The sequence below is a fragment of the Staurois parvus genome, unplaced genomic scaffold (genome assembly GCF_062004578.1).
Source record: "Staurois parvus isolate SC_StPar_1 unplaced genomic scaffold, SC_StPar_1.0 ptg002860l, whole genome shotgun sequence".
Classification (NCBI taxonomy): Eukaryota; Metazoa; Chordata; class Amphibia; order Anura; family Ranidae; genus Staurois; species Staurois parvus.
Window position 1 is genome coordinate 149384 of NW_028320656.1, and position 19313 is coordinate 168696.

Sequence of the window (19313 nt, forward strand, 5' to 3'; positions counted from 1 at the left end):
ATACAACACACATACAACACACACAAACATAACACACACACACAACACACATACACACACACAACACACAGACACACACACAAAACACACACAAACATAACACACACACACAACACACATACACACACACAACACACAGACACACACACAAAACACACACAAACATAACACACACACACAACACACACAAAACACACACAAACATACAACACACACACACAACACACACACAAAAAACACACAAACATACAACACACACACAACACACACACACAAAACACACACAAACATACAACACACACACACAACACAACACACCCACACAACACAATACACACACACAACACACACACCACACACGAATCTGACCAGCCAGGAAAGTGGTAGGACAAGCATGAGCCCCCCTTCCGAACCATACTAGGCCACATGCCCTCAACATGGAGGGGGGGCACCTTGTTATTGAGGACAGGGGTCTCTTTTCCACAACCCTGGTTTGGTGGTTGTAGGGGTCTGCAGGGGTTGGCTTATCAAAATCTGTAATCCCACTTTAACAAAAAGGGGGCACCCAGATACTGCCACTGTCACCCATATACTGCCACTGTCCTCTCCTCCTTCACAACAGATGGGGCTCGGATTTGCCACCAGAACTTTAGTAGTGTTTTCCTATCCTGCCCCAAACCAAACCCAGGCACCCTCAGCTCATCACGAATGTAGAAACTCGATGGCGATCACAATAACATAAACTCAAGGCTACCATGCAGTAGAGCCCAGGGGCGGACTGACCATTTGGAAACTTGGGCACTGCCCGAGGGCCCGGGGTCAGTAGGGGGCCCCATGAGATGCCCCTGGCACCTTTTTCATAGGCTTTTTTGAGTTTGGGCAAAGACACAGGGGCCCCATGATCCCATATTGCCCGGGAGCCCCATGAGTTGTCAGTCCGCCCCTGATAGAGCTCAAGCTTTTTTTCTGTGAACCCCCCCAAGCTTCCTCCTTCGTTCAGAGTAGAAGGTTATCTTCAGGCAGAATGAAAGCCGTCAAATAAAATGAAGTTTGGTCTTTACATTTTTCTTAGTTACGTAGGACACTTTACACTCAACTCTTCCTAACTTTCAGCCTTTAAAGTGTTAAAAGGTAGAAGGAAGAATTTTTTAACGTCTTAAACAAGAAACTCACCCCAAAAAAATCTCTAAATTTCAATAACTAACAGAATAAATTCTGTTGAAACGTGGCAGCTTTTCCTGTGCCACCTCATGCCAAGAGGTCCTGGGTCTGGAGGAATCTGGCTCGGGTTTACACGTAGCTGCCTCATTTTGCTGGCTAAACGTTTTAGCGTTCACCACCACCCCGTCTAAAAAAAAAAAAAACCGTAATGAGTCGCAGCCCAACGCAGGAGAGGCCTGATCTGCCTTTGAAGAAGCCGGGAGATGGTCAGAAGAAAGTTTGAATCAGCACAGGGGAGGGTTCGTGACTCAGACTTCCCATCCTCAAATCCTTCAAGAGGAGCCCAAAGAAGACCAAACTTCCTTCACACACACAAAAAAAAAAACGTCAGTCCTGGAGGAAACGCGAGAGGAAGATGATTGTTTCGGAGAACTTCTGCCGTCCGGGGTTCTCAAGGCTGAGCTATTAATGCCTCTGGAGGAAGAAGGTGGCCCATTGAAGAGCCATGGCTGGAATTCTCTGAGTAGGTACCACCATTGTCATGTTTCGGTGTCTTTTTTCGGTAGAATAATCTTCATTTTACGACGGAATCATTTGTTGGCCTTTAGCGTCTAGGGGACGGGATCCTTCGCTTCCTCTGTCTACAAATCCAACATTTTTGTTGGATGTTCGTTTAAAAATAGCTCGTTCCGAGACCCCTGGAGCCCCGTATTGGCCTCACGTTAGCAGGATCTCTGCGGCAAATGGAGCCGCTTTGATTCTGCTTCTGATGAGAAACACATTTTGTTGCTCGACCCAGAGATGCGACAGGCGTGCGTGAGAATAAAGAGAAGGAAGCAAAGGTTTTGTATGAAACCGAGAAACCCAAACAGAGCCTTTGTGGTAAACGGACGGGCAGCCCATGGCACGGCATGCTGGGGCTTGTAGTCCCTCAACCGTTTCTGAGCTTGCTGTAGGGCAGTATAGAAGAACTCTTTTTGTATTCTCTCAAAAAGCTGTGAAATCTTCTTTCAGTTATTGGTAGAACGGGGGAGGACTGACAACTCATACGTAACAAACTACGAAAAATGTAAAGACCAAACTTCATTTTGTTTGACTGGTTTCTTTCTGCCCGAAAAATGATGACCTTCTGATGTCCTTCTGAATGAAGGAGGAAGCTTGGGGGGGTTCACAGAAAAATGCTTGAGCTCTACCAGGGGCAGACTGACAACTCATGGGGCCCCCGGGCAATAGGGGATCATGGGGCCCCTGTGTCCTTGCCCAAACTCAAAAAAGCCTATGAAAAAGGTACCAGGCGCATCTCATGGGGCCTCCTACTGACCCGGGCCCTCGGGCAGTGCCCGAGTTTCCAAATGGTCAGTCCGCCCCTGTGGTAGAAATACTACTTTTTAAATAGTGGAAGTGATTTATGGTTCCTTTTAGCTCCCCCCTTACTTATGCAGGCCATACATGGTTCGAATTCCAAATGATTTTTCATCCAAAAATCAAAAACGTTGTTCGCTCGGTAATCCGATGGTGTCATCAATGATTTTGAAAGCTGCAAAATCTTCTTTCAGCTATTGGTAGAAATACGTACTACTTTTTCAATAGTGGAAGTGATTTATGGTTCCTTTTAGCCCCCCCCCTTACTTATGCAGGCCATACATGGTTCGAATTCCGAACGATTTTTCGTCCAAAAATGGAAAACGTTGTTCGCTCGGTAATCCGATGGTGTCATCAATGATTTTGAAAGCTGCAAAATCTTCTTTCAGCTATTGGTAGAAATACGTACTACTTTTTCAATAGTGGAAGTGATTTATGGTTCCTTTTAGCCCCCCCCCCCCATACTTATGCAGGCTATACATGGTTCGAATTCCAAACGATTTTTCATCCGAAAATCGAAAACGTTTGCTCGGTAATCCGATGGTGTCATCAATGGTTTTGAAAGCTGTGAAATCTTCTTTCAGTTATTGGTAGAAATAGGTACTACTTTTTCTATAGTGGAAGTGATTTATGGTTCCTTTTAGCCCCCCCCATACTTATGCAGGCCATACATGGTTCGAATCCTGAACGTTTTTTTCATCCAAAAATCGAAAACGTTGTTTGCTCAGTAATCCGATGGTGCCATCAATGATTTTGAAAATCGGCCGACCGAGTCATAAAGTTCTTCCCATATAACAGGCAAAACTTCTGTGCCTTCCAGGTCACGGCTCATGGCGCATACTCTTTTCGGTAAAACAATCGTACGATTTGATCATCATCAAGTCGAAAATCGGTCGTTTTTCACGAATTTTCCAACATGCCCGATCACCGAAAAGGGGAGGAACCACGAAAATCGCTCGGTGCCATTGACCCACTAACCAAAAATCGGCCGAGTATTCTTAGGTCTGATTTTCGGATGAAAAATTGGTCGAATTTCGACCCATGTATGGCCGGCCTTAGGCTCATGTACACGGGACGTTTGGAAAACACTTCTGGATGATGGAAACTGACTGCTGGAAAACGTTGGTTAAAAAACATCAGTTTAGCCGCGTTTGCATACCGCGTTTATGCGCGTTTGCGTTTAGAAGTGTTTTTTAAAGATAACCTCAGGAGACCTTCCAAAATGCCCAGAATGCACTGAAAAATAGTAAAAAAATTACTATTTTAGATATTTTTAGAGGAATAGAGAGAGCAGAAGCAGAGAGAGCAGTATGTGTGGAGATGACTGGTCTTTTCTGGTTGTAGTCACTATGGATCCCATCATGAGCCTAATGCGGCGCGTTCTACCATTGTTTCCTTCACGCCAAACCTGGAACTGACTGCGCCGGTGTACCGGGTCCATTAGAATACATGGAAAACACTTTGCATGCATTTCTGATGATGAAAAACGGCTCTGGACAGCATCTGGACATGGAACAGTTAAAAAACGCTTCTAAACACAAACGCTTATAAACGCAGTTAACCGCATTTACTCGCGTTTACAATCGTTCACAAGCCTCCTAGACTGTAAGCTCCCAGGATCAGGGCCCTCCTATCCCTCTTGTATTGAACTGTATTGTTGCTGTATTGTCTCCCGTTATATTGTAAAGTGCTGAGCAAACTGTTGGCGCCATATAAATCCTGTATAATAATAATAATATAAATCCTATATAATAATAATCATAATAATAATAAATCCTGTATAATAATAATATAAATCCTGTATAATAATAATAATATAAATCCTATATAATAATAATCATAATAATAATAAATCCTGTATAATAATAATATAAATCCTGTATAATAATAATAATATAAATCCTGTATAATAATAATCATAATAATAATAAATCCTGTATAATAATAATAATAATATAAATCCTGTATAATAATAATAATAATAATAATAATAATATAAATCGTGTATAATAATAATATAAATTCTGCATAATAATAATATAAATCCTGTATAATAATAATAATATTAATAATATAAATCCTGTATAATAATAATATAAATTCTGCATAATAATAATAATAATAATAATATAAATCCTGTATTATCATAATAATAATATAAATTCTGCATAATAATAATATAAATTCTGCATAATAATAATAATAATAATATAAATCCTGTATAATAATAATAATAATAATATAAATTCTGCATAATAATAATAATAATAATAATATAAATCCTGTATTATAATAATAATAATAATATAAATTCTGCATAATAATAATAATATAAATCCTGTATAATAATAATAATAATAATAATATTTAAATCCTGTTATAATAATAATAATAATAATAATATATAAATCCTGTATAATAATAATAATATATAAATCCTGTATAATAATAATAACAAGCATTTGAAACGCTGATAAAATCTACTCCTGAACGCAAGTTTGGTGCATCCAAAAAAACGACTGTAAACTCAACTGCCTGTAAAGGACGATGTGTACATGGACACATAGGAGAACATTAGGGAGAGTTCAGGGGCTGCTGAAAAACACGCAGAAAAGCTCCTAAACGTGAGTTTATCAGCTGCAGTGTACATGGAGCCCTTAAAGTGGTAATAAACTCCAAATCAAAATGCAGCCAGATGTGGGGGCTGCACTAGTTTTCTTTTCTTTTTTTTTTTTTTTAGGTTTTTTTCCCATTATTTGTACCTGGTGATCTTGCCAGTAAGTCTATTTTTCAAATTCCTTTAGTAGGCCAAGCTGTCCAGCAAAAATGGCAGTTAAAGGGTTGAGACAAACCATTTGTCACCGACAGGGATGCTTGCAAGGGTCAGATTGTATTTATGTAAAACCTTTATCCCGAAAGGAAAAAAAAATGCTGTATGGCACGGGTGGCCAACTGTGGCCCTCCAGCCACAAGTCCAATCATGCCTCTGCCTCTGGGAGTAACTGTCAGTCTTCCCATCATGCCTCTGTTTCTGGGAGTAACTGTCAGTCTTCCCATCAAGCCTCTGCCTCTGGGAGTAACTGTCAGTCTTCCCATCATGCCTCTGCCTCTGGGAGTAACTGTCAGTCTTCCCATCAAGCCTCTGCCTCTGGGAGTAACTGTCAGTCTTCCCATCATGCCTCTGTTTCTGGGAGTAACTGTCAGTCTTCCCATCATGCCTCTGCCTCTGGGAGTAACTGTCAGTCTTCCCATCATGCCTCTGTTTCTGGGAGTAACTGTCAGTCTTCCCATCATGTTTCTGCCTCTGGGAGTAACTGTCAGTCTTCCCATCATGCCTCTGTTTCTGGGAGTAACTGTCAGTCTTCCCATCATGCCTCTGCCTCTGGGAGTAACTGTCAGTCTTCCCATCATGCTTCTGTTTCTGGGAGTAACTGTCAGTCTTCCCATCATGCCTCTGCCTCTGGGAGTAACTGCCAGTCTTCCCATCATGCCTCTGTTTCTGGGAGTAACTGTCAGTCTTCCCATCATGCCTCTGTTTCTGGGAGTAACTGTCAGTCTTCCCATCATGCCTCTGTTTCTGGGAGTAACTGTCAGTCTTCCCATCATGCCTCTGCCTCTGGGAGTAACTGTCAGTCTTCCCATCATGCCTCTGTTTCTGGGAGTAACTGCCAGTCTTCCCATCATGCCTCTGTTTCTGGGAGTAACTGCCAGTCTTCCCATCATGCCTCTGTTTCTGGGAATCATGCTGATAACCGTCATTCTTGCAATGTCTCATGGGACATGTAGTTCCACAATAGCTGAAGGGCCGCACTGGAGCTGTGGTTTTACCACCCCCAGTGGTATATTTAGGTTTTGTGCTGCCCTAGGCAACACAAAAATTGGCCACCCTCCCTCCCACGGAGAGAGCCTGCACCAACCAACACCACCTCCACCCCCACTCGAGAAAGCCTTCCACTACCACCACCCTCCATACATGGGCCACCGCACCCCCCAGCGAGAGAAAGACGCTCACCTTCACAGCTCCACCCATCCCCTGGAATGAGAGTCTCTGAGGCTCTTCATACACCTTCAAACATCCCGCAGCCTCTCTGGGATCCCACCTGGTCCCCATGCCGCATGGGTCCCTTCTTCTGTTCCTTCTTCCGGGGAGTGGTGCTGCGCCCCCTGAAAAAATGCCGCCCTAGGCAAATGCCTTGTGGTAAATACACCCCTGACCACCCCCCAACTGCCCCCCGCCCCTTATGCTGCAAAGGCAATCAGTCACGGCAAAAATGAAGCCCCCTGGCAGCACCCAATCAAGTGACTGGGGACCCGTTGTAACCGCCCTGCAACTGCAAGCAACATACGCATTTGTGGCGTGGTACCGCGATCTTTACTGGGTTAAATCAAGCGGCGAGGAAGCGACATATTGGGGCTGATTTACTAAAGGACAATAGACGGTGCACTTTGCAAGTAGAGTTGCTCCAGAGCTCAGTAAATGATGTAAAGCTTCACTTACAAAGAATACCCAATCACGTGCAAGGAAAATGAAAAACAAAAAAAAAAGTATTTTTGCTGGCATATGATTGGATGATGCATGTCGGCAGAGCTTCCCCCTCATTTAGTAAGCTTTGGAGCAAATGTACTTCCTACCTTGCCGTTTGTGAATCAACTCCATCGCCCCTGAGCCCCTGTCATCTATGGTGTCAGTGGGAGGAATAGTGCCCCATCATTGGTGTCAGTGGGAGGAATAGTGCCCCATCATTGGTGTCAGTGGGAGGAATAGTGCCCCATCACTGGTGTTAGTGGGAGGAATAGTGCCTCATCATTGGTGTCAGTGGGAGGAATAGTGCCCCATCATTGGTGTCAGTGGGAGGAAGTGCCCCATCATTGGTGTCAGTGGGATGAATAGTGCCCCATCATTGGTGTCAGTGGGAGGAATAGTGCCCCATCATTGGTGTCAGTGGGAGGAATAGTGCCCCATCATTGGTGTCAGTGGGAGGAATAGTGTCCCATCATTGGTATCAGTGGGAGGAATAGTGCCCCATCATTGGTGTCAGTGGGAGGAATAGTGCCCCATCATTGGTATCAGTGGGAGGAATAGTGCCCCATCATTGGTATCAGTGGGAGGAATAGTGCCCCATCATTGGTGTCAGTGGGAGGAATAGTGTTCCATCATTGGTGTCAGTGGGAGGAATAGTGCCCCATCATCGGTGTCAGTGGGAGGAATAGTGCCCCATCGTTGGTGTCAGTGGGAGGAATAGTGCCCCATCATTGGTGTCAGTAGGAGGAATAGTGCCCCATCATTGGTGTCAGTGGGAGGAATAGTGCCCCATCATTGGTGTCAGTGGGAGGAATAGTGCCCCATCATTGGTATCAGTGGGAGGAATAGTGTCCCATCATTGGTGTCAGTGGGAGGAATAGTGCCCCATCATTGGTGTCAGTGGGAGGAATAGTGTCCAATCATTGGTGTCAGTGGGAGGAACTATGGCCCACCGTTGCTGTCAGTGGGGGGGAGGGGAAAAATGCCCCAAGTTACGGATAAAAGCAAGCAAAGGGCCGCATTTGGCCCGCAGTTTGGAGACCACTGCCCTAGACAATGCCTTCATCTGCTTTTCTCTCCAAAAGGACAGACCCATCTTTGTTCAGGCATCATCCAGGGTCACCTTACTTCCTGGACTGAGATGTTGGCTCAGAGACCACCCAGTCATGTACATCCCGGTCATTATGTTCACAAATGTCTGACACAGATCAGCCCCTGCTGCAGCCTCTTATTTTGTGACTTGCTACAATGTTGCAGTCTGGTCCCTGAGGGTGAGCATAAGGAAACATTTATATACCTCGAGAATTACGGGAGATGACTGTTTTCATGTCAAAGCATAATTAAAGAAAAAGTGTTCCACCCTGTGGGGGGGTGGGGGGGGGGGTGGGGGGAGGTGATATTCAGAGAAGTAAGGTTCACACTTCACCGTGTGTTAAACACGCATGTTTCTAGTAGACGATAAAGCGATTCTTCACCCTGGAAACCTATCAGGTTATCCACCTTTTACTACCACACTGGACTTGTACCCGGGGGCGGACTGACAACTCATGGGGCCCCCGGGCAATAGGGGATCATGGGGCCCCTGTGTCCTTGCCAAAACTCAAAAAAGTCTATGAAAAAGGTACCAGGGGCATCTCATGGGGCCCCCTACTGACCCCGGGTCTTCGGGCAGTGCCCGAGTTTCCAAATGGTCAGTCCGCCCCTGGTCTTAGGCTACATCCACACGCATCCCCTGGTTTGTTTCATGACATATCCCCCAGTGAGGTGATTGGTCTCAGGTGATACACAGAGATGCAACAATCCACCTACATAAGTTGTACCTGATTATCTGTAGCTTCTCTTCTCTACATCATCCTAAGTGCAGAATTTATACAGCTTGTCTGAGCGTTCAGAAAGCAGGGGGCTGAGAGCTGAAGTTACACTCTGCAAAGCTCAGTGATAGCTGACTGGGGGGACGGGACACACTCCCCTCCACCCAGCACACAGGAACCCAGCTGAGGCTGTCAATCACACGCTGCGTGTTGGAGATCCCTCCCCTGTCACCATTTTTCTCTTGGTGTCAGGAAGACTTGTCAGAAGTGACTCGTGCTGATAGAGGAAGGAAGAGGGAGCCAGAAATGACACTTAGCCCTGGTTCACACTGATGCTATGCGGAATTCACAGCAGTTTCTGTGCGAATTCTGCACCGCATCAGAATCGCACCCCGTTCATGCGAACCTCTGCGGGGGTGTCTTAACAACACCCCGAAATCGGTCCACAAAACGCTGTGTGATGTGCAGAAACGGATCACATAGGTGTGAATAACCACACCCTAAAAAGCCTATGAAAGGTATCAGGGGCATCTCATGGGGCCCCCTACTGATCCCGGGCCCTCGGGCAGTACCCGAGTTTCCGAATGGTCAGTCCGCCCCTGGGCGTGGGTGCAGGACGAGGGCCCAGACAGTACCATCTTTCAGCATGTTGTTCATATATAACTTCTGGGTTGTAAAGTATCTCTTTGGCTGGAATGATCTCCTCATCTATAAAGGAATATAGTTTACAGTCACCAGCTGCATCCCTGAAGGAGGGAATTTGTATCTCGAAACGCGTCGGATGTTTGACTGTCAATCTGATATCCTGCTTGTAAACCCCTAGAATTATCCATGCCAATACAGGCGTACCTCGGATTACGAATTTAATGCGTTCTGCGGGACTTTTGTATTGCGCCTATCCGCCTATCAGTGCCACCTATCAGTGCTGCATTGCAGTGCCCATCAGTGCTACACATCAGTGCTGCCTTGTCAGTGCCTATCAGTGCCGCCTATCAGTGCCGCATCGCAGTGCCCGTCAGTGCTAAATATCAGTGCTGCCTTGTCAGTGCCCATCAGTGTCACTTATCAGTGCCCATCAGTGCTGCCTATCAGTGCCACATCGCAGTGCCCATCAGTGCTACATATCAGTGCTGCCTTGTCAGTGCACATTAGTGTCACTTATCAGTGCCCATCAGTGCCGCCTATCAGTGCCGCATCGCAGTGCCCATCAGTGCTACATATTAGTGCTGCCTTGTCAGTGCCCATCAGTGTCACTTATCAGTGCCCATCAGTGCTGCCTATCAGTGCCGCATAGCAGTTCCCATCAGTGCTACATATCAGTGCTGCCTTGTCAGTGCCCATAAGTGTCACTTATCAGTACCCATCAGTGCCGCCTATCAGTGCCGCACTGCACTACCCATCAGTGCTGCCTATCAGTGCCCATCAGTGCAGCCTGATCACTACCCATCAGTGCTGCATTGCAGTGCCCATCAGTGCTACACATCAGTGCTGCCTTGTCAGTGCCTATCAGTGCCGCCTATCAGTGTCGCATTGCAGTGCCCGTCAGTGCTAAATATCAGTGCTGCCTTGTCAGTGCCCATCAGTGTCACTTATCAGTGCCCATCAGTGCTGCCTATCAGTGCCACATCGCAGTGCCCATCAGTGCTACATATCAGTGCTGCCTTGTCAGTGCACATTAGTGTCACTTATCAGTGCCCATCAGTGCCGCCTATCAGTGCCGCATCGCAGTGCCCATCAGTGCTACATATTAGTGCTGCCTTGTCAGTGCCCATAAGTGTCACTTATCAGTGCCCATCAGTGCCGCCTATCAGTGCCGCACTGCACTACCCATCAGTGCTGCCTATCAGTGCCCATCAGTGCAGCCTGATCACTACCCATCAGTGCTGCCTATCAGTGCCCATCAGTGAAGGAGAAAAATCACTTACAGTATTTACAAAACTTTATAACAGAAACTAAGAAAAATGTTTTTTCCCCAAAATTTTCATTCTTCTTTAGTTTGTTTATCAAATCATTAAAAAGAAAACCCCCAGCGGGGATTAAATACCACCAAAAGAAAGCTGTGTGAAAAAATGATACAAATGTCATATGGGTGCAATGTTGCCTGACCGCGCAATTGTCATTCAAAGTGCATCAGCACTGAAAGCTGAAAATTGTCCTGGGCAGGACGGGGGTGTAAGTCCCTGGTAGGCGAGGGGTTAATGTGCGCTGCGTTTGGCAGCTCATGCAAAATGAATTGGCTGACAGGCACTACAGAAGCCTAGAAATTGGACCTGCACTGCGCTGCAACGCACGTTGGGCCGCAGGGTGAATGATTGACACTGCATGGATCGTACCACACTGGGTAGCATGGGGTGCCATGTGTAGTGATAACACGTGGGAATGTTCGCATTCCCACATCCAGATGATGTCAGTGGGCCTTGGGGCTCATTCACAATGGGGGCATTGAGCTGACTCATTCACAATCCTTCATTGTTTCCCTTCACACCACACAAGTCTCTCGGAGCGCCTTCATTACAGCTGTATTTCTATGTAATGTGATGCACAGAAATGTATGACAACGCGCGTCAGAGCGGCACACCACGCTGTCCTGCGAAGAGTTATTTTTGTCTTTTAACCAGTTGTCGTCCGCAGATAGCTGAATGCCGGCTACACTGCGGCCGAACAGTTCTGGAAGGGCGTCCAGCAGTGACACCCACCAGTTCCACCCAACTGTGCCCAGCAGTGCCGCCCACCATGGCCCAGCGTTGACACCTACCTGTGCCCAGCGGTGCCACCTACCTGTGCCCAGCAGTGCCGCCCACCATGGCCCAGCGTTGCCACCTACCTGTGCCCAGCAGTGCCACCCACCTGTGCCCAGCAGTGCCACCCACCTGTGCCCAGCGGTGCCACCCACCAGTTCCACCCAAATGTACCCCGCAGTGCCGCCCACTATGGCCCAGCGTTGCCACCTACCTGTGCCCAGCGGTGCCACCCACCTGTGCCCAGCAGTGCCACCCACCTGTGCCCAGCGGTGCCACCCACCTGTGCCCAGCGGTGCCACCCACCAGTGCCAACCACCTGTGCCTATCAGTGCCACCCACCTGTGTCACCCACCTGTGCCCATCAGTGCCACCCACCAGTGCCCATCAGTGCAGCCCAGCTGTGCTGCCAGTCAGTGCCGAGCAGTTGTGCCAGTCAGTGCCCAACAGTTGCGCCAGTCAGTTCCCAGTAGTGCCGCCAGTCAGTGCCCAGCAGTGCCACCAGTCAGTGCTGCCTATCAGTACCCATCATCAGTGCTGCCTATCATTTCCACCTATCAATGCCGCCTATCCGTGCCACCTCATTAGTGCTGCCTATCAGTGCCCTTCAATGCTGCCTATCAGTGTCCATCAGTGCTGCCTATCAGTGCCCATCAGTGCTGCCTATCAGTGCCCATCAGTGCTGCCTATCAGTGCCCTTCAGTGCTGCCTATCAGTGTCCATCAGTGCTGCCTATCAGTGCCCATCAGTGCTGCCTATCAGTGCAGCCTCATCAATGCACATCAGTAAAGGAGAAAAATTACCTGTTTGCAAAATTTGATAATAGAAACAAAGAAACCTTTTTTTTCAAATTTTTTGCTCTTTTTTTGTTTATAGCGCAAGTAATAAAACCCCCAGCGGGGAGTAAATACCACCAAAAGAAAGCTCTATTTGTGAGAAATAAATTATAAACATTTCATATGGATACAATGTTGCATGACCGCGCAACTGTCATTCAAAGTGCGACAGAGCTGAAAGCTGAAAACTGTCCTGGACAGGAAGGGGGTATAAGTGCCCTGTAGGCAAGGGGTTAAATAAAGTTTTACTAAACCCACAACAGTAACATCAGTCTGTAGATGCAGTAAAGCATGCTTGTTATACTCACTGTGGAACCTAAGGGGTTAATCCTCTGCATTGTGTAAAAAGGCTGTTTGATCCTGTCTTCTCTGATCCTCCCCTTCTTCTATTGTCCCCAATTTATCTGCTGCATAGTATAGAGCCCTAGGAGACACTCTTCACATGCTCAGTTTGGTGTGTATTGCTAGAGAGGTTTTTTTTTTTCTCTTGAGAGGGTGCATGTGATCAGCACAGGGCCAATCAGTGATGTCCAGACAGAAGGTGAATAAAAACTCCTCCTACAAGCTGTAACCTGTGCTCTGCTGGGCACTGATAGAAGTCACAAGACTGCTATATACTGCTGATGACAAAAGGTACTTAGCAGTTTATATTTACTAAAATAATTGCATTTCTGTGTACTGTGGGAGACCAGATATAGTGAATGCAGGGTCCGGGGAGAGTGGATATAGTGAATGCAGGGTCCGGGGAGACCAGATATAGTGAATGCAGGGTCCGGGGAGAGTGGATATAGTGAATGCAGGGTCCGGGGAGAGCGGATATAGTGAATGCAGGGTCCGGGGAGAGCGGATATAGTGAATGCGGGGTCTGGGGAGAGCGGATATAGTGAATGCAGGGTCTGGGGAGACCGGGTATAGTGAATGCATGGTCCGGGGAGACCAGATATAGTGAATGCGGGGTCCGGGGAGACCAGATATAGTGAATGCAGGGTCCGGGGAGACCAGATATAGTGAATGCAGGGTCCAGGGAGAGCAGATATAGTGAATGCAGGGTCCGGGGAGAGCGGATATAGTGAATGCGGGGTCCGGGGAGACCAGATATAGTGAATGCAGGGTCTGGGGAGACCAGATATAGTGAATGCAGGGTCCGGGGAGAGCAGATATAGTGAATGCCGGGTCCAGGGAGACCGGATATAGTGAATGCAGGGTCCGGGGAGACCGGATATAGTGAATGCAGGGTCTGGGGAGACTAGATATAGTGAATGCAGGGTCCGGGGAGAGCGGATATAGTGAATGCGGGGTCCGGGGAGAGTGGATAGAGTGAATGCAGGGTCCAGGGAGAGCGGATATAGTGAATGCAGGGTCCGGGGAGACTGGATATAGTAATGCAGGGTCCGGGGAGACTGGATATAGTGAATGCGGGGTCCGGGGAGAGCGGATATAGTGAATGCAGGGTCCAGGGAGAGTGGATATAGTGAATGCGGGGTCCGGGGAGAGCGGATATAGTGAATGCCGGGTCCAGGGAGAGCGGATATAGTGAATGCGGGGTCCGGGGAGAGCGGATATAGTGAATGCAGGGTCCGGGGAAAGCGGATATAGTGAATGCAGGGTCCGGGGAGAGCGGATATAGTGAATGCGGGGTCCGGGGAGAGCGGATATAGTGAATGCAGGGTCCGGGGAGAGCGGATATAGTGAATGCAGGGTCCGGGGAGAGCGGATATAGTGAATGCGGGGTCCGGGGAGAGCGGATATAGTGAATGCGGGGTCCGGGGAGAGCGGATATAGTGAATGCGGGGTCCGGGGTTTAATAACACTTTAAATAAAAAAGTAAAAACTGTGATGTGTTATTACAACGCATGGAAGTGCAGAGTCACAAGGCACACCAGCGTGCACATATGATACGCACCATAACATGTGAAGCGGTCTGTACATTTATAGGAGAGTCCCTGCTGGGACATTACAGCGCAGTCCCAGCTTGCCCTGCAGAAAATGCTGGAATCACAGCTCTGACTTCTGCAGATTGTTTTCCCGTTTTTCCCTTTTATAGTAAAAGAATAAATACAGAAAATGTGCAAGAAATTGGATTCAGATGAGGCTGAAGGACTCCATAGGAAGGAATGAGGCTTAGTCTCCTCCCATCAGTCAGGATATAGAATCGTTCGATCTGTACAGCACTGATCTTATCTGCTAGGAGCATTCATGGCGATCAATACATCAATGATTACATCGATCAGTACATCAATCAGTACATCAATCAGTACATCGATCATTACATCAATCAGTACATCAATCAGTACATCGATCATTACATCAATCAGTACATCAATCAGTACATCGATCATTACATCGATCAGTACATCAATCAGTACATCGATCATTCAATGACATGAAAATAATCAAACTGAATATGAATTCTAGACCACAGACCCTCCATAATGAGCCGATTTTGGTGCTGAGGAGTCGATCGGCCGGGATTATTACTGATCATTTCTAATCAACCGAGCAAATAACTGCCTGAAACCGATCATAAGACAGATCAATTAAATCATCATTGTTTTTGATCGATCATTTCTGATAGATTGTAAATTTCTAGACAACATTGTATGTGTTGGATCGTTCGATATTTTGAATCGCTAGTTTGTAATCGTCCACCTCTAGATCAATAGAAAATCGGTAATTGTATGGCCACCTTAAAGGGTAACTCCACTTCGTGGAAAAATCCCCCAGCAACAATAGACCCCCTGGTGACAGTAGACCCCCCTATCAAAAATAGATCCCTCCGGAACAATAGATCCCCCAGCAACAATAGACCCCCTGTCAACAGTAGACCCCCTAGCAAAAATAGACCCCTCAGTTACAATAGATCCCCCAGCAACAATAGACCCCCCTGGCAACAGTAGACCCCCATAGCAAAAATAGATCCCTCAGGAACAATAGATCCCCCAGCAACAATAGTCCCCCCTGGCAACAGTAGATCCCCCTAGCAAAAATAGATCCCTCAGGAACAATAGATCCCCCAGCAACAATGGACCCCCTGGCAACAGTAGACCCCCCTAGCAAAAATAGATCCTTAGGAACAATAGATCCCCCAGCAGCAATAGACCCCCCCTGGCAACAGTATACTTTCCATGAAAGTGGAGTTACCCTTTAAGGTGGCCATACTGGAAGGGGGTGAAAGTGTCCGGACTGGAAGGGGGGGGGGGGGAGTGTCCGGACTGGAAGGGGGGGAAAGTGCCCGGACTGGAAGGGGGTGAAAGTGACCGGACTGGAAGGGGGGGAAAGTGTCCGGACTGGAAGGGGGGAAAGTGTCCGGACTGGAAGGGGGTGAAAGTGTCCGGACTGGAAGGGGAGAAAGTGTCCGGACTGGAAGGGGGGGAAAGTGTCCGGACTGGAAGGGGGGGAAAGTGTCCGGACTGGAAGGGGGTGAAAGTGTCCGGACTGGAAGGGGGGGTAGGTGTCCGGACTGGAAGGGGGTGAAAGTGTCCGGACTGGAAGGGGGGGAAAGTGTCCGGACTGGAAGGGGGGGGAAAGTGTCCGGACTGGAAGGGGGTGAAAGTGTCCGGACTGGAAGGGGGGGAAAGTGTCCGGACTGGAAGGGGGGGAAAGTGTCCGGACTGGAAGGGGGTGAAAGTGTCCAGACTGGAAGGGGGTGAAAGTGTCCGGACTGGAAGGGGGGGGGAAAGTGTCCGGACTGGAAGGGAGGTGAAAGTGTCCGGACTGGAAGGGGGGGGGGGAAAGTGTCCGGACTGGAAGGGGGTGAAAGTGTCCGGACTGGAAGGGGGGGAAAGTGTCTGGACTGGAAGGGGGGAAAGTGTCCGGACTGGAAGGGGGGGAAAGTGTCCGGACTGGAAGGGGGGGAAAGTGTCCGGACTGGAAGGGGGGAAAGTGTCCGGACTGGAAGGGGGGGAAAGTGTCCGGACTGGAAGGGGGGGGAAAGTGTCCGGACTGGAAGGGGGGAAAGTGTCCGGACTGGAAGGGGGTGAAAGTGTCCGGACTGGAAGGGGGGGAAAGTGTCCGGACTGGAAGGGGGGGAAAGTGTCCGGACTGGAAGGGGGGAAAGTGTCCGGACTGGAAGGGGGGGAAAGTGTCCGGACTGGAAGGGGGTGAAAGTGTCCGGACTGGAAGGGGGTGAAAGTGTCCAGACTGGAAGGGGGTGAAAGTGTCCGGACTGGAAGGGGGTGAAAGTGTCCGGACTGGAAGGGGGTGAAAGTGTCCGGACTGGAAGGGGGTGAAAGTGTCCAGACTGGAAGGGGGTGAAAGTGTCCGGACTGGAAGGGGGTGAAAGTGTCCGGACTGGAAGGGGGGGTAGGTGTCCAGACTGGAAGGGGGGCAAAGTGTCCGGACTGGAAGGGGGGGGAAAGTGTCCGGACTGGAAGGGGGTGAAAGTGTCCGGACTGGAAGGGGGGGAAAGTGTCCGGACTGGAAGGGGGGGAAAGTGTCCGGACAGGAAGGGGGGAAAGTGCCCGGACTGGAAGGAGGGGAAAGTGTCCGGACTGGAAGGGGGTGAAAGTGTCCGGACTGGAAGGGGGGGGGGAAAGTGTCCGGACTGGAAGGGGGGTGAAAGTGTCCGGACTGGAAGGGGGGGGGAAAGTGTCCGGACTGGAAGGGGGGTGAAAGTGTCCGGACTGGAAGGGGGTGAAAGTGTCCAGACTGGAAGGGGGGTGAAAGTGTCCGGACTGGAAGGGGGGTGAAAGTGTCCGGACTGGAAGGGGGTAAATGCAAGTGTCTGTGAGCGGAGTTCTGCTTTACAAAAAAACTTGTTTTATCTGCAGTCGGCTATAAGTCGCTCATCTGGGACCCGTGTATGTGAGTGCGGCGGACGTGAGACGTGTAATCTGTGTGTCTCCCCTGCAGCCAGCACATCCCACAGACTCCCCGTAGTGATCCACAAGCGGGCAGATGTCCCGATAACGCACTAACCACAACGCCGCGCCTTCAGTTCAACGGTCGTGCGGCTCGCTCCTGATCCCGGCGTCCGTCCAATATAAAAATACCTTCCCTCCCATTGTCAGGAGGACAGGACAGACAATAGCGGCACGCCGGTGTGAACAGCTGCGCCGAGGGAGGGTCTTCCTGCCTGCCATCATAGTGGAAAAAGTCCAAAACAAAAAACTTTACGGCAACCGGCGAGCCGGTAACCACAACAGTCGCCAAACAGATTGCAGACACCCTACAGGCGCCTGGTCCGCCCGTGTAATGTATACAGTCCACACTCCCCCCCCACCCCCCCTGTACAGGAGCATGCTTTACATTTCTGCTGTGAGCAGCACTAACTGACAGTGTTCCTGAACCCGCAACAGTGAGATCCGTCTGTAGATACAGGAAAGCATCCCCCGGGGATCACTCTGCAACATTGTAACAAGTTGAGAGGGTGCAGCAGGGTCTGATCTGTGTCACTCGTTTGTGAACACCTCCAAGAACTATTATTTTTAACACTGATCAAATTAGAAAAAAAAGTGTTTTTTGTTTTCCATTTTGTTACTTTTTTTTGTCAAAGGATTGAATTAAAAATAAGATGATTTTTACAACACAATAGCCTAAAACAGGGGTGGACAACTGTGGCCTTCCAGCTGTTGTAGAACTACAAGTCCCATGAGGCATTGCAAACCTGACCGTTACAAGCATGACTCCCAAAGGCAGAGGCATGATGGGACTTGTAGTTCACCAACCGCCGGAGGGCCACAGTTGCCCATCCCTGTTTTAGGCTATTGTCTTGTAAAAATCATCTTATTTTTAATGCAATCCGTTGACCAAAAAAAAGTAGCAAAATGGAAAAAAAACACTTTTTTTTCTACTCTGATCAGTGTTAAAAATAATAGTTATTGGCGGTGTTCACAAATGTGTGACACAGATCAGCCCCTGCTGCACCCTCTCAGCTTGGTACAATGTTGCAGAGTGATCCCCGGGGGATGCTGTGGGAATGAGATCTCTGAGCCTTTTATATCATGTGGTTGTGCCTGTTGCCGAGGGCAGGTCTACGATATTATAAATAAATAAATAAATAAATATAATAATAAATAAATATAATAATAAATAAATTTATAATAAATATGTTAATAAATAAATATATAATAAATAAATTTATAATAAATAAACAAATATATAATAAATAAATATATTATAAATAAATAAATATAATATTAAATAAATATATATAAATATATAATAAATAAATACATACATAAATATAATAATAAATAAATGCATATATAATAAATAAATATTTTATATATATATATATATATATATATATATATATATATATATATATATATATATATATATATATAAAATAAATAAATAAAATATAATAATAAATAAATTATAAATAAATATAATAATAAATAAAAATATAATAAATAAATATAATAACAAATAAATAAATATAAATTCCTTGCACATATATATATATATATATGCTAGGAATTTATATTTATTTATTTGTTATTATATTTATTTATTATATATTTATTTATTATTATATTTATTTATAATTTATATATATATATAATTTTATTTATTTTTACATTTTATATGCACAGTAGACAGATACATATTTCACACGAATTATAATCATTTCCATAATGTGATCTGTGTGCGGGGCGTGTGTGTTCTGCTCCCGGCACTGACCATGTGACTTCCAGAGCCCAGCCAGGCCCCGGGGCCTCCACTGTCAGCTGATCATCCCATGAGCCCGCCGGCCATTTCTGACCTTCAGAACCAATAAGGAGATTATTCCAAATATAAAGACACCCCACCAAAGTGAAGGACGCTGGCAGGGGGGTGCGCTGTGCCAGGAAGGAGGTTTAATGGAGTCTTTGTTACATCATTTCCAGCAGAGATGAAAATCAGCTTTCCTAAAATAAATGTTCATCATGAAATAGGA